The sequence below is a fragment of the Vidua chalybeata genome, chromosome 1 (assembly GCF_026979565.1).
Source record: "Vidua chalybeata isolate OUT-0048 chromosome 1, bVidCha1 merged haplotype, whole genome shotgun sequence".
Taxonomy (NCBI): Eukaryota; Metazoa; Chordata; class Aves; order Passeriformes; family Viduidae; genus Vidua; species Vidua chalybeata.
In genome coordinates, this window is record NC_071530.1 from 94,192,646 (window position 1) to 94,206,191 (window position 13,546).

Below are 13,546 nucleotides of genomic sequence, written 5' to 3' on the forward strand. Positions count from 1 at the left end.
CTCCGAGAGAAAAGGAGTAGGTCATAAAAATCACATTTTTAGTTAGAGGAGTTGAGAAGTCTCATGCACCTTTCATTGCTCTGACTTGTCAATTTTCACCATATGGAAATTGTTAGCTTAATACTGTAGTTCTAAATACTGCCCAGGAATGCTGATTTATAATGGATTTCTTACTCTTTGTGTAAAGAAATGCTAAAGTACTATATAAACTGTGATTAGAGAATCTACACGCTTGTGTGATAGGCGTGTGCCTGGGGTGGATTCTTCAGGCTCAGAGAGGTGACATCTGCCCTGGTCCATTCACAGGTAAATATGGCACCAGTGAACTCAGAATTCCCACAAAATTATGCACTTCTGGAGTAAGTGGGAACCAAATTTGGCCAGCAATTGAAAAAGTGTGCAGGAAAGATGCTGATGCATAAGGGACAAAATCCAGACATTCCAGATGCATTATTTACTATTGAGGCACTTAAAGACACCATATTAATGTAATGAAGCTGCTTTTGAAGAATAGGCAACGTGCCTTTTTTAAAGTGTGTCCTCTCTATATTTTGACCAGCTGCTATGCACGTCTAGTTATTTTTTTTCCTGTAAATTAGAATTATATTTGATTGTCCCAAATACATCCCACTCAGCCATTCATGCTGAAAGCAGCAACAATTGTCAATGACCTTTAACACGCCTGCTATACAAATTAGTGCAGATCATTAATCACACATAGCTTACATTTTATGATTCGTGTATCCTTCATTACCAACTTTCCCCTCTCGCTCACTGCCCCCTACCCCCACCCCGTCCCTTTATTCCGAGTGTTCTTGTAATAAGCACTGGAAAGGGCAGGATTTAAAGCCTCCCCCCGCCCCAGTTTTGTTTTCTTCTCATTGCCGGAGCAGTTCGCGTCCCAAGTGCAAGACGGAGGGAGGGCGGAGCGGGGCCGGTGCACCCAGGAAGAGCCGGGAGTAGGGGGGGGACGACTCCGGCGGGGAGCTCAGGGCCGGGGTGCCCGGGGACGATGGGGTTCTGCCGGCCCGGGGCGTCAAGATAACACCGTCCCTCCGTCAAAAGAAGCGCTCCGTGTCAATTGTACGTCACTGCACATTATGAGACAATGAAAGAAAAAAAAAAAAAAAAAAAAAAAAAAAAGGCTCCATCCACACCCTTGATGTCTAGTACCGAGCGTTAAATTAGGCTTCCCAGCCATAGACTAAACACACTCCCCTCGCCTGTGGCACACACAGATTTGGCGTGATTAAACCGGGCTTCGCAAACAGGCAGGAAAATAAGAATTGAACTTTTCAGCCATGGGGGGTGGGGGGGGCAGGAGGCATTTTTGGTTGCTTTTTTTTTTTTTTTCTTCCTTTCTAAAGCCATATGGCAGATTGATTTGTTCGGAGGTCTTTCAACTTCCCCAGCGTGGCTGTTGAACAGTATTCCTCTTTGATCTTGATTGAGGACTTTAATGTTGTTGTTTCTGCGCATTTCAATAGATCCATAAATATTTTACCAGTGGAATTCGCCCAAAACAACAACAACAACAAAAAAGAATAAAAAGAAAAAAATAAAAGTTTCTCATAGAAATGCATCTGGGGCAACTCCAGCACGCACCTTTCGCAGCGGAGGAGGTACGTGGGAACCGGGCGGCGGTGGGCAGAAGTGCCACTCCGCGCCCGCACAACGCGGCACCGCCTTCCTCCCCCCCGCTCTCCCGCAGCGCCGGGCGCGGCGGCACCCGCGCCCCAACTTTGCCCCGCGCAGACAATGGTCCCCGGCGTGTAGGTGCGGGCTCGGCACCGGCCGCAGCAGCGCGGCCGCCGGGGGACGCGCGGCGGCGGCGGCGGCGGCGGCGGGGCGGGCGGGGCGCGGGCGCGGCGGGGGCGGTGCGCGGGCGCGGGGCGCGGCGGGGGCCGGCGGGGCCGCCCCCGCCCGCGCCAGTGGAGCCGCTCGGCGGATCATGTGCAGCGCGGCGCCGCTCGCATGCGGCGCGTGGTTTCACCTTCAGAGCGGCTCGGCGCGCCCTTCCCCGAACGCTGCCGCCGCCGGCCGCGCAGGAGGTGAGGGGCGGCGGGGCGGGGGAATGGCCCGGGGGGCGGGGGGTCCTCGGGCTGTGCCCCTTGGAGGGGGAAAAAAAAAAAAAAAAACCTCAACTTCGCGCCTCCCCCCGGGTACGGGGACTGTCCCCCCGGTCATCGGAGCAGCTCCAAAATGGTAACTTTGCGCTGTTCCGCGAGGAGGTCGGGTTTGCTGCAGTGGTGGTGCCGGGGGGTGGGGGAGCCCTGCGGGCTCCGGCAGCCTTTTGGCTTTGTACGCTCCGTCAGGGGCGTTGAGGGGAGGCGGATTGCGATATTAATCCATTAAGAGACAAAGAACAAATTGCCGCACTTTAAAGTAAAAAGCTTCGGCTGAAGAAGGTGGGTGATGGGTCGTCGAGCCCCGAGTAGCCACTTCAATTATTAACAGTGGTTTGTTTCCCCCCTTTCTCCCCCCACCCCCGCCGATATTGATCCAGCTTGTGCGTGAAATGCCCGATGTGGGGCTGTGTCCGTGTGTGTCCCCCCCTTGTTTGCGAGTCGCTCTCGGTTCCGTGGCGAGTCGGTCGCTGCGTGATCCCCGTTAGAGAAGTACACAGTTTATCAAAGGAAGTTGGGGGTGGGCGGGCAGAGAAAACAATTATTCACATATAGACAGCGAGGAGGACTCGGAGGACAATGTCTCCGTAGCGATTATTTCCAGAAGAGGAAAAATAGCCCGTTTGATGCGGGTGGGGTGGGGGGAGGGAGGCAGGGAGTTTAATGTACATGTTAAAAAAAAAAGGGGGGGGGGGTCGAGAGGAGGGAAGGAAGGGGAGAGAGATAGGGAGAGAGGGAGAGAAAAGAAGAATAGAAATAATGCAGTTCCAGACATTTTGTGCTATAAAAGCTTTCCTCCTCCTCGTCCCTCCCTCCCTCCCCCCATTACTATCTTCGGTGATCATTAGCATAGCGCCGAGTCGCGATCCTAATGCGAATTAAGCACTTGGGCAAGTTGAGGAAAGTTTGGATGGGTAAACTTTGCTATGAGGGAAAGAAGGTGGGGTGCTAAAACTGGCACTACGTGTGGGGAGGCGTGTGGAGCATGACAGCCGGCCGTTGTTTTTCCCCTCAAACCAGCTAACCTCTGCAATTAGCTGCTGGAGACAAACCCTGTGTTTTAAGCCGAAAAGTGTCGGTTTGGAGTCAGCACCATTTATTAGGAGCGTTAATAAGCTCCCATCAGCAGACAGGGATCTTCTGGGGAATGCACATTGTGTGTGCCCACAGCTTATCCTTTACATTACCCCTGTATAGATACGGAGGCGCTCGGTTACTGGACGTGCAAATATAATTTTGCTCGGACTATTTTCGAAACATTAATTCTGTTCTTTATTTAATCCAGATGCAGGGTTCCCCTCCCCCCCCCCCTCCCGCATTTGCTGCCTTATTGTTGGGTGTACATTTTCTGAAAAGGCGACTGGTGTAACCTGTGGAATTTGAAATGCAAATAAAAGCCTGTGGGAGTTGAGGCAGAACAAATCAGCATTTATAAAGTGAAAAAGATTTAATGTCTTTGAAACCACTGCGAGATTTATTTTTTTTTTTCTAAAAATAAGAACTGAATCATGACGTCAAGTCGTTTGGGCAAGATTTTAAAATTTCTTTTTTAATGTCTGAAACGCGGGTATGCGAAGTGCTTACAGGAAAAACAGATTACAAGATTAACATCTGTTAACATGATCGTTTATCTCCAGCCAAAAATAGGTCAGTCCTTTCTTAAGGAAACACGATTGCTGGGCGCATGATTAAATAATGAAATTAGGCTGATGAGTTCATAAATTAGACGCTGTGTCGACGTGCGTTAGGATCCGACCTGTGACAAAAATATGTAATTCGCGGTCCGCCGGAGAGCGGTGCGGGCTCAAAGTCCCTTTTTGGGGAGAGGCGCAACTCTCTCGCCGCCTCCTCCTCTTCCTCCTCCCCTCGCTCCCCATCGCTGGGCGCTCGTCGCTGCTCCCCCGCTCGCACCCAGCGTCTTCTCCGGCTGGGGAGCCGAAATCTCCCAGCGCTCAGAGAAGTTTCCTCGGCGGGGAGGGACGCGGGGGGTGCCGCGGTGAGGGGGGGTGGGGGAATGGGGCCGGACGGACGCCGAGCCGAGCCCCCGCCCGCCGTCGGCCCCGCCTTGCCGGGGCGGCCCTAGCCCGCGGGCCCGCCCCCCGCCGCCGCCCGGCCCGGCCCCGCTCGGCCCCGGGGTGTCGGGGCGCGGTGAGGTGGGACGGGGCGTCGTCGTGCTGCCGCCTTCCTGCTACCCTGCCCTGCCCTGCCCTGCCCTAAGCGCACCCCCGGCCCGGCCTCGTTTCTGCAGTCCCCTCGCCGTTCCCCCCACAGCCCTGGGATCCGGCTTTTTTTTGGAAGTGGGTGCAAAAGTGGAAAAGCTCGTCGGGCCTGGCGGGGCCATCGGTATTTTGATTTTTGTGGGGTTTCTTTTAACATTTTTATTATTTTTGAGGCGGATTCGCCGGTTTCTGGAGAGTCTCTCCCCAGAACTGGTGGCTGGGCGCCGTGCTCAGGGCCGGCTCCTCGGCGGCCGGGGAGAGGTCCCAGAAGCCCGCCCGGCGAAGGGCCGCTGCGCTTTGGCCCCATGCCACGGACTTTATTTCATGCTTGCTGCACTAAATGAGTTAACAGCCAAAGGGTTTTTCATTAACTCGACTTGGCAACCGTGTATTCGTTGGCTTCTCCCCCCACCAACCCCCCCCCCCCCCAAAAAAAAAAAGGTGTAATTTTAAGCAAAAGCTGAGTGGCATAATATGGGTTGATTTTGATTTGGGAGGGGGAATCTTTTTCAAAATCTTCATCAGATTTCCCTTGTGCCTCCATCCCCGGGCATGGTGTGTGGGTGGGATGATAGCCGAGAGTTTTATTTTGTGAGATGTGCTGTGTGTCCTGATTTTTGACCATTGCTTTCCAGCGGTGTTTTAAGGCCTTGTGTATCCTGGACCAAGCAGGAGGATGCTGACCCTGTGGCGGGGCAGTGACCTTAAGCTGTCCCCTGTCAGCCCTGCGAGGGATGCGTGGATGGGGCTGGCGGGAGTGTGTACACGTACATGCTGGGGAGCTGGGTGCTGCATGCCGGGCAGGTGCATGCAGGGCCAGGAGGGTGCTGCGGCAGGTGGATAGGAGTGTGTGTGCACAGATGCAGGGCAGGGATGGGGTATGTTGCATTGCTGCATGGGAGCCAGATGTGTGTGCCTGTAGGTCCTACTGGGGATGTGTATGCACGGCAGAATGAAGCTCACATGGCTGCGGGGTGGGGGAATGCTTCATCACATGCTTCAGGTGTGTGTGTGTGTGTGCTCCTGCCCTCGTGTTTGTGGCTGTGTCCCGTGGGCAAGTGTGGGAAGTAGTGCATGTTGGGCTTCTCTAAGTGAGGCCTGCATGTGCTTACCCCCCAGGCTGGCTGCTGCCAGCGGGCCAAAAATAACAGCATTGTAAGAGATGTTGGCTGTTTTAGGGGGGAGCAGTGCTAGGGAGGGGTGTTGGTGATGAGAGCAAAAGTTTCATCTCGGTGGGGAGTATGTTGGTAGTTTTGTTCCAGTAGTTTGTCCGTGGCAGCTGGATGGAGGAGTTGTCTGTCAGTGAATGTTGTTGCTTTGTTTCTCTGCCAAAGTGTCCTTCACTTCTGTCACAGCAAACCCACCATCATCAGCCTGGTCATCTGCTATTCTGTGCACCCCAGCTTTGTCCCACCAGGGTGGATACAGTGGTCTTTGGAGCTTTCCCCTGTTGAAACGGGAAGCTGAAGATGCATAGGAGCGCCTGTGGTGTAGTTAGTATCAAGGTGCGGCTATTCCAGGAGACATCTTCAGTTTCACAAGAGCAGCTGCCATAGCCATCTTGAGTGAACTCTGTATAATAAAGTCATTTGCGTGGGGCTCTGTGTTACTGGCACAAGCACACCTTTACGAGCTCCTGGTGTAAAGTGATTTTTAGCTATCTCTAGAAATTCTTGCCTGGGGTTTGTTTTCAAGCATTTAGTTCCTATAAAACTGAGTGGTGGTGAAGTGACACCTAGTTAGTGATAAGTATTGTGGAGTCTGTCTGAACAATAGGGCATTATAGCCGTTCCTCTAAACTCTTAGATTAATATGCAAAGATAGTGCTTACAGAAAGGAGAGAAAAAATAAAGCATCGGGGAGAATGACATGGTCCTAAGGGATGATCTAAAACATGTTTAAAGAGAGGAGTGGTCTTTGTTAGCACAGCACCTACCTAAGCTTAGCACGACTTTCTAAACTCCTGTACCAGACAAACTATGTTTTAGTCCCTCCATGAATGTGAACGACTATTTCTCTGTGCATAATAGAAAAGAGTTTACATCACTAGGATGAAATCTACCTACTGTTACTTGCAGGTGTCCTCAATAACTCTATCTGCCTAGAATGGAGCAACATTTTGTAGATTAAAGTTTTCCTGTGGCAATGACTAATGTATTTACTTTAAAAAAATAGGTTCATTGTATGATTTTATAATTGATCATAGTATCATGCTGTCACCAAGATTTAATAATAGCAATTATCAGTACAGATGCGTTCATTGAAGGGGTTGGAAATGATTGTGCCATTGTTCTGAATCTCTGCCTGTTGAATTGATTGTCATTTTAGCAAAGAAGGATGTTTCTGTCTTAACATCTTACAGATCACCTTCAGAAGCTGGGCTGTTGGCTTCAGTTGACTGAAAAAAGCATAACCTTTAAAATGCACCCTGCTGTGGGTGCTTACACCAGAGGGGGCAGCCTAGAAGAGTATCCTCATAGAGATGGTGAACTCACCAACTTCTGAGAACTTTGGGCAGTCTGTTTATTGGGATTTTTTTTGCTAAGGTCTTTGTGTGCTGGTGACTTCAACAGTTACCTTTAGTTACTTATAACTGTTGTCTTATATATATATATATATATATATATATATATATAGTTATAATTGCCAATAAGTATTACCTGTCTATAGTTACCTATATTTACAGTTATCTATAGTCACCTAGCTATAGTTCTCTGTGATTAAGATCTGATGACTTCTGTGCTGAGGTCCCATCTAATGAAGGGTACCTATATTTAATAAGATCCAAAACCTGTCAGCTTTGAAAGGCCTAACTTCTGCAAAGGCTTCAGTTCGTGCCAAGAACTTCCAGGACTTCTCTGGGATTACATGCAGTATGCAGAATGATCCAGTGCATAAGCTTTCGAAGAGACCAGTGATGACATCTCTATATGTGCTTAAACTGGAAATCTGGGTTTGACTATGCTGTTTCTTGAAGTCATCAAAATAGAAAGCTGAAATGCAAAGTGATTGCATTTTGCAGGAAGCAACTTGTCCAAGCTTGCAAATTTCAAGAAAAGTGCCTGTTTAAGTTTTTGAGTTGCAAGTATGAATTTGTACATCCATACCTTTTAAGACTGAATGGGCATTGGATTTCTGCACAGAAAGGAGAAATGGACTTACTGCTGTTTTTTACAACCATGTGATGTTCTTTAGTTGGGTAAGAACATGTACAACCATCCTAAAAATTGACTTGTTGCTTGTGAATCCACTGCTGACCCATAATGAGCACCTTTCCACTCCCGTTGACTATTGGGAGTTGCATGAGGGTGATTCTGGGAGTAACTACAGTTTATATGCGTATCTGAAATCCTTAATTATATTGGCAGTTAATCAACTAAAACTTATTTTGGTCATTTTTTTCCCTCTAGCAATAAGCTTAATCCTGATACCTAATCAGAGTGGTAAAAAAAAAAAAAAAAAACACAAAAAAACCCAGGAAAAAACAGTCACATTTATTTGATTAGATATCTACAAAATAAATATTTGAAACTTGGAGCAATGTTGCTTTTTCAAAGCAGACATCTCACATGCTGCAAATATTTATACACTTCAGTGCTAGGATAAAGCTGTTCTGACTCAGACACTGAAGGCAAAATTCTGTTTTTCAGTTACCCACTGTAACTGCACAGAAATTCTGTACAGTACTCAGGAGTTAGGACGACTTAACAGATAGCAGTATTTCTTGGTTGTCACTTCTATGTTAAAAGTAAGTGGGAACTTCCTCGCCTTTTCCAGCAGGAACGATTCTAGTAAATATTATGTTAGTGAGCCCACATTAAAACTTGCGAGTGGATTATGGTCCAGGTAGTTAACACTGCCACTTAGGCTTTCATTAGGATGATGACTTCATTACAAATGTTTACTTTCATTACCTAACTGTTAGTCAGCAAATGTTTAGTCTCTTGATCTGCTGAACCTGCTTTGCTATTTGAAGCCAGCGAGCTCTCTTTTTTTGGTGTGATGATTACTCAAAGCTGGTTGTTCATTTTTTGATGTTGTTTACATCTTGATTACTTGGAGAGGCCCATCAGCATTGTTACACACTTGGTGTTAGCAGTTTCTCCTTGCATTCCTGAAACTGCATTATGGCAACAGTGCTTGTGCAAAGGAACATGGAGCATTAAGCGTGTGTTCCGAGATTAAATTCGCGCGTGGATGGACAGAACTTGCATCTCTCAAGTTGCTACCAAACTATTTATTACCTAGTAAGTTCTAGTAGGTCTCATAGCAATAGCACACATCTGCTGTAAGATAAGTTGTTTATTTACCACTCTCAACTTGTGAGCTAACACTGCTCATGGTGTCCATGGCAGGGACACTGCGACAGGGGCTGCTGAAGACTGGTCTATAAACTGTTTCAAGTCATGGAAGAACAGAGGTTCTTTCTGTGGATTCAAGACTGCTTGCATTCTGAGGACTACTTAAAATTCATTTTTGCTAACCTTTCATTTAAGTGAGTGCTTATGGAAAAGAATTAAATTTTTATCAGCAGGATATTGTGTTGCTTAACGCTTGTTCAACAAAATCCACATTTCATTATGGGCTGTTGCAGAAGCTGTAGGCCTGGCATTACTGTTGTACTGTTGTGGTAAACCCAAGGTAACTTTAGTAGGGTGGCACTGAATTTACAGCACTGGATGTGGGGATGAATTTAGCACACAGCACTTAGCACCTAATTAAAGCTTATAGTATTACATCCGTAATCAGGACACTCTTAGAATCTCTAAGAAATTAGTTTTTTCTTTGTCTACTCTTCTCCTTTTTCTTTCTTGCCATCTTACTGTGTGGTGTTGGGAGCTTGTTTCTCCATGTTGGGGCTGTTGTATTTATGTCCCAAAGGAAATGCTTTCCAGCAGTGTACTTCAAATTGAAAAGTAGAAGAATTTTGTGGCTCCCTAAATCTTTAAGGCTGGTTTCTAAAATGATCTAGCGTTTAATCTTCTTTTCAAAGTAAAATAAAAACTACAAAGCATATGTAATTACAATTTGCAGCTATTTTTAGACTCCTGACATGTTTCATTTATAGTATAATGATAAAAACAAATAGCACAGCGGCTAGACAGACAATTTTCAAACCAACAGCATCCACTTCAGCTATCCTGTGTGTATTTTATACGTGTTTCCTTTGGTTCTTTTTTTTTTTTTTTTTTTTTTTTTTTTTTTTTTTTTTTTTTTTGTTCTTGTTCTCTTTTGGCTGGGAGTGTACTGAAACTGTATGTCTCAGTACATGCTGGGGGGTGCAGAGAAAACGAGAGCTGTGTCTGTCGGGCAGGTCCTGTTGTGAGTGTTTGCTGAAAACCGGATCATGTGTCAGTGAGTTTTAATGTACTGCACACACACACAGACACACACACACGCATGCTTTGCTTTTCCGGCAGGTATAATAAAGGAAGAACGGTGAGTTGGCTCGTCACTATTTTTACACTGCATAGAAATGCTTGTGTTGGCTTGTTATGGGGATAAAGCTGACTGAATAGTAATTTTTCCTTGTCTTTTTTAAAAAGATGGTGAGCAGGAAAGTGGTGTTAGTTTTCAGTAAAGAAAGAGGAAGAGAAGCTGGTGGAAATTGAGGTGTTCTAGTCAGAATTGTAGCCTAATTTTAAAATGGTCACGTTTACTTATATAAAAATAGATTTGGGAATTAAATTAGCCATGTTCTTTGTTTTTAAAAGGGTAACGTGTGCGCACTCACCATATGGTAGCATTTAACCCTTATTGTATTAGCTGACAACAAGTCACATTTATTCTCTGATTTATTTCAGTGTTTCAGAATGTTCTTTTTCTGAAATCTAGTACAACAAAAGATGCATTTAGGATTGTGCAATGTAATTATCTGTAGCAGTTTTGCCTCACTGTTAAAATGATACCAGGTTCATGAGTAAGCAATATTTTTCCTTTAAGAAATAATTTCCTTAAGAAATAGTCATTCTCTGAATGTTGAAATGGTTTGCGGGAAGAGTTATGAACAATAGCCAGTGACACGGCGTGTTATAAAGGATTGCAGGGCGAGGTGTTACAGTCTCTGCTGGCTGAAACTAGAGCTCCTCTTTTGATGGTTGAGTATGTGCTTGCAAAGTCTTTGTCTCCCCCCCTTCGTCCACCAGTCTTTACACAGAGGTTGCTTAGTTGCCTATTTTAATGGATGCATTCTGGCTTCCTTTGTGGTAGACTGTGAGGCACCTGCATTGGTGAGCTGGTAGCAGCATTGGCAGCCACAAGTATGATAAAACTATGAATCAGGCAACTTAAGGACTGACTTAAACTATGCATTTAGGGAAATAAGATACCTTATTTTCCCTTTGGATTTGGATTTCCCTGGGAGTTGTATTTTTAGGCTTTCTTTCCCCTCTGCCATCCTATCTATGCATGTCTTCAGGGTTTCAGGAGCTGAGACAAAGTCCCAGAGTGTGCAGTAAATATGAGTTAGCCCCATACAGTGCATTGCGTGAGAACTTTCAAAAGTCGGTGGCACTCCTCACTGAGGTACCAGTTGCTCACCATCTGTCTCTTAAAGTAATTTCTTTTAACCTTGGGACTCGAAAATATTTCAACAAGGTTATTCATGTGTTTGTGTGAAGAGTCTGTAAGTGTACTGAAAAACTGCTAAGCTTCTAATTTCAATGTGGTGTTTGAATACTAAAGTATACCAATTAGGAATAGCTGACGTTATCATTTATAGAAGTTGAAAGGAGCATTAAACACCACCCTTCCAACACTAAATATAGCTTTTCCTCCTGTGTGTAGCTGCTTACGTGAAACCAAGGGTCTGTCTTCCAGATTGTTGTACTAGCATGTTGATACATCCTTGGATAAACTACCAGGCTCGTGTATTATCACAGCAGTCCCTTTGCAACGTCCTGTGTATAACTGTACCTTTAGCTGATTAACACAATGCTTTCTTGGTGCTGTTTTTGATGGCTCTGTGAATCCTTATTTTAAGACCTTTTCTAAAGAAATGTTTTCATCACTAAAGAGAAAAGCTGTATGAAATCTATAAATACTTACTTTAATTAGATTTGCTCTGTTTTTCTCTTTTTTTCTTTCCCTCCAGATAAATTTTGCCTCAATAATGAATGCTGTGATCTTCAATGCATAATTATATTGACATTAATAATGATAGTTGGAGAATATTTTAATGCCAGTTAGAGAAAACATGACAATTTATGTTGATAACCTTGGTCCCATTAAATTAGAACAGATTTTAGTAGAGAGCTGTGACTATCAGTGGTATGATGAAATAACCCACTTCTTTTCATTGTGGCAAGCATATTGGAGAGTTCATTTTATCATGAGTGGTACATACCAGGTGTCAAGTGACATGCCAGACACACAGCTTTGCTTCTGAATGACTCTTTCCAATTAGAAAGTAATGGCTTTAACGGGATCAACCAAGTAATCGGAGTCTGTCAGTTCTCCCATGCCAGGAGGTGTATATTTGCAAATGTTATTTATTTATTTATCTGCTTTTTAATGAGTTGCAAAATTGTTGGTAACCTTGAGTAAATTTGGGGGGTGGTGGAAATATTATGTTGAAATTGTGGGATTAATGGTTTAGCAGTTGGGATTAAAAATAGTCTCAGCAAATTACCCTGTTGATACTGAAGCCAGAATCTGTTAATGGGGTTACAAGCAGATTGGTTTATCAGTCATTTATTTTCTAGGTTGATTAGGGATTATAGGTTACCATCACAAAAGTAAGCAGTGCAAAAGGCGAGGATTGCTAATATTTTGATTCAGAGTTTCATGCACTTAGAAGGAGGGTGTCTGGAGCTCAAAAGTGGTTTCTAGATTGTGGGCAGCCTTTCCCCTCAGATTTTTATATTCTGAAGTAGATGTCTAAGGAGCCTGGGTATTGTAAAGGAGTAGTTTGGCTTGTTAAAAGTCTGCAAAATGATACAAAACAGTAATCTGTGAAATTCATGCGGGCCACTAAAAAAATTTCAAATGCCTGGTGCTGAATTGCCTGCTGTTGTGTCTTCTGTTTCAGTGCAGAACGCAGGGCTTTTCTTACTCACAACAATGTTTATGACGTGCAGTCTGTGCAACAGACTGATGGCTTTTGTGTGTCCTGTTCTAACTTGCAAACAAACTGTGTGTACCTCTGCATAGCAAAATCCTTTAACTGCCACTTGTTTATTGCAGATCATACATAGGTCTCTGAGCTAGGGATAGAGTTGCAAACCAGGGCATCCCCTCTGGGGGATAAAAAGCTGGGCACCCATGTTGGAACCCTTTAGATATCACTCTTACCTTCTGCTATGTAGTTCAGGAGATGCTGTGACTTTAATGCTCTTTGCTACCTTGTCCTGATGTACAGCTTGAGATAACATAGTGACATTTATTTGGCTTTTCAATACTTGCTAAGTCAAATGCAGTGAAATAGCAGGTGAACATTTCTGCAGCTTTTTAGCTAGATGTGGAGCTCTGCACAAGATTGGTGGAGAGACTTGTAATTGTTTTTGTGTCCTTGGCTCTGACACAAGATAAGGGAGAGAACAAGAAGTTCAAGAAGAGAAATGCTGACTTGGTTTGTTAGAGGAGTGGATGATACAAGCTTAAAAAGAATCCTCTGGGGACTGGCTGATCTGGCAGGCCAGCAAAAGGGAAGGAAATGGGGACCTTGAGATGTAAGAGATCAAGCTAATTCCTTACCTAAAACTAGGTTTTCTTCTGTCCTTGCAGAAAGCTTGTCCAAGCTTCCTGCAGGTTCTAAGACTGAAATCCAAGGATCAAGACTTCTATCACCACACTGGAGAGGAAGACAGATAGTTACCTGCTTAATGTGGCTCTCCTGTGAGTTTTGTGCTCCTGGAGGATGGGAGAGAGAGCATAATAGACTTGAAGAAGGATGAGCATCCCAAGAGCAGTGACAAGGTCAAGAAATCTGTCTGAATTTTGGCTTATGTATTTTCTCCTGAGTTCAGTTTGCACACTGGCGCAGGTTACTCTGGAATGTGTAGGGAGCCTAAAGCTGTTCTGTTGGCTCAGTGGGATAGGGAATGCTGCCCTCTGAGTTGGTACTTCCTCTGAACAGGAGAAAAACCTCATCACTTGGTACAGTCTGTCATCTGTGATCCCTGTGGAAGAAGAACACTATCTCTTAAACTAAACTCTCTTCAACATGTAAGAAAAAGGACAAGATGATGAGAGTTGAGAGTC

The 13,546-nt window shown here is 45.2% G+C and overlaps 1 protein-coding gene across 2 annotated transcripts in view; it reads left to right on the forward strand.

Annotated features, from left to right (window-relative positions):
• Positions 1-1,995: 1,995 nt before the first annotated feature.
• Positions 1,996-13,546, forward strand: part of ZNF516 (zinc finger protein 516) — a 101,599-nt gene continuing 90,048 nt past the window's right edge. For both annotated transcript variants that reach the window (XM_053959650.1, XM_053959636.1), the window contains exon 1: positions 1,996-2,051. The gene's annotated coding sequence lies outside the window, so the exon portion shown is untranslated. The remainder of the gene's footprint in view (positions 2,052-13,546) is intronic.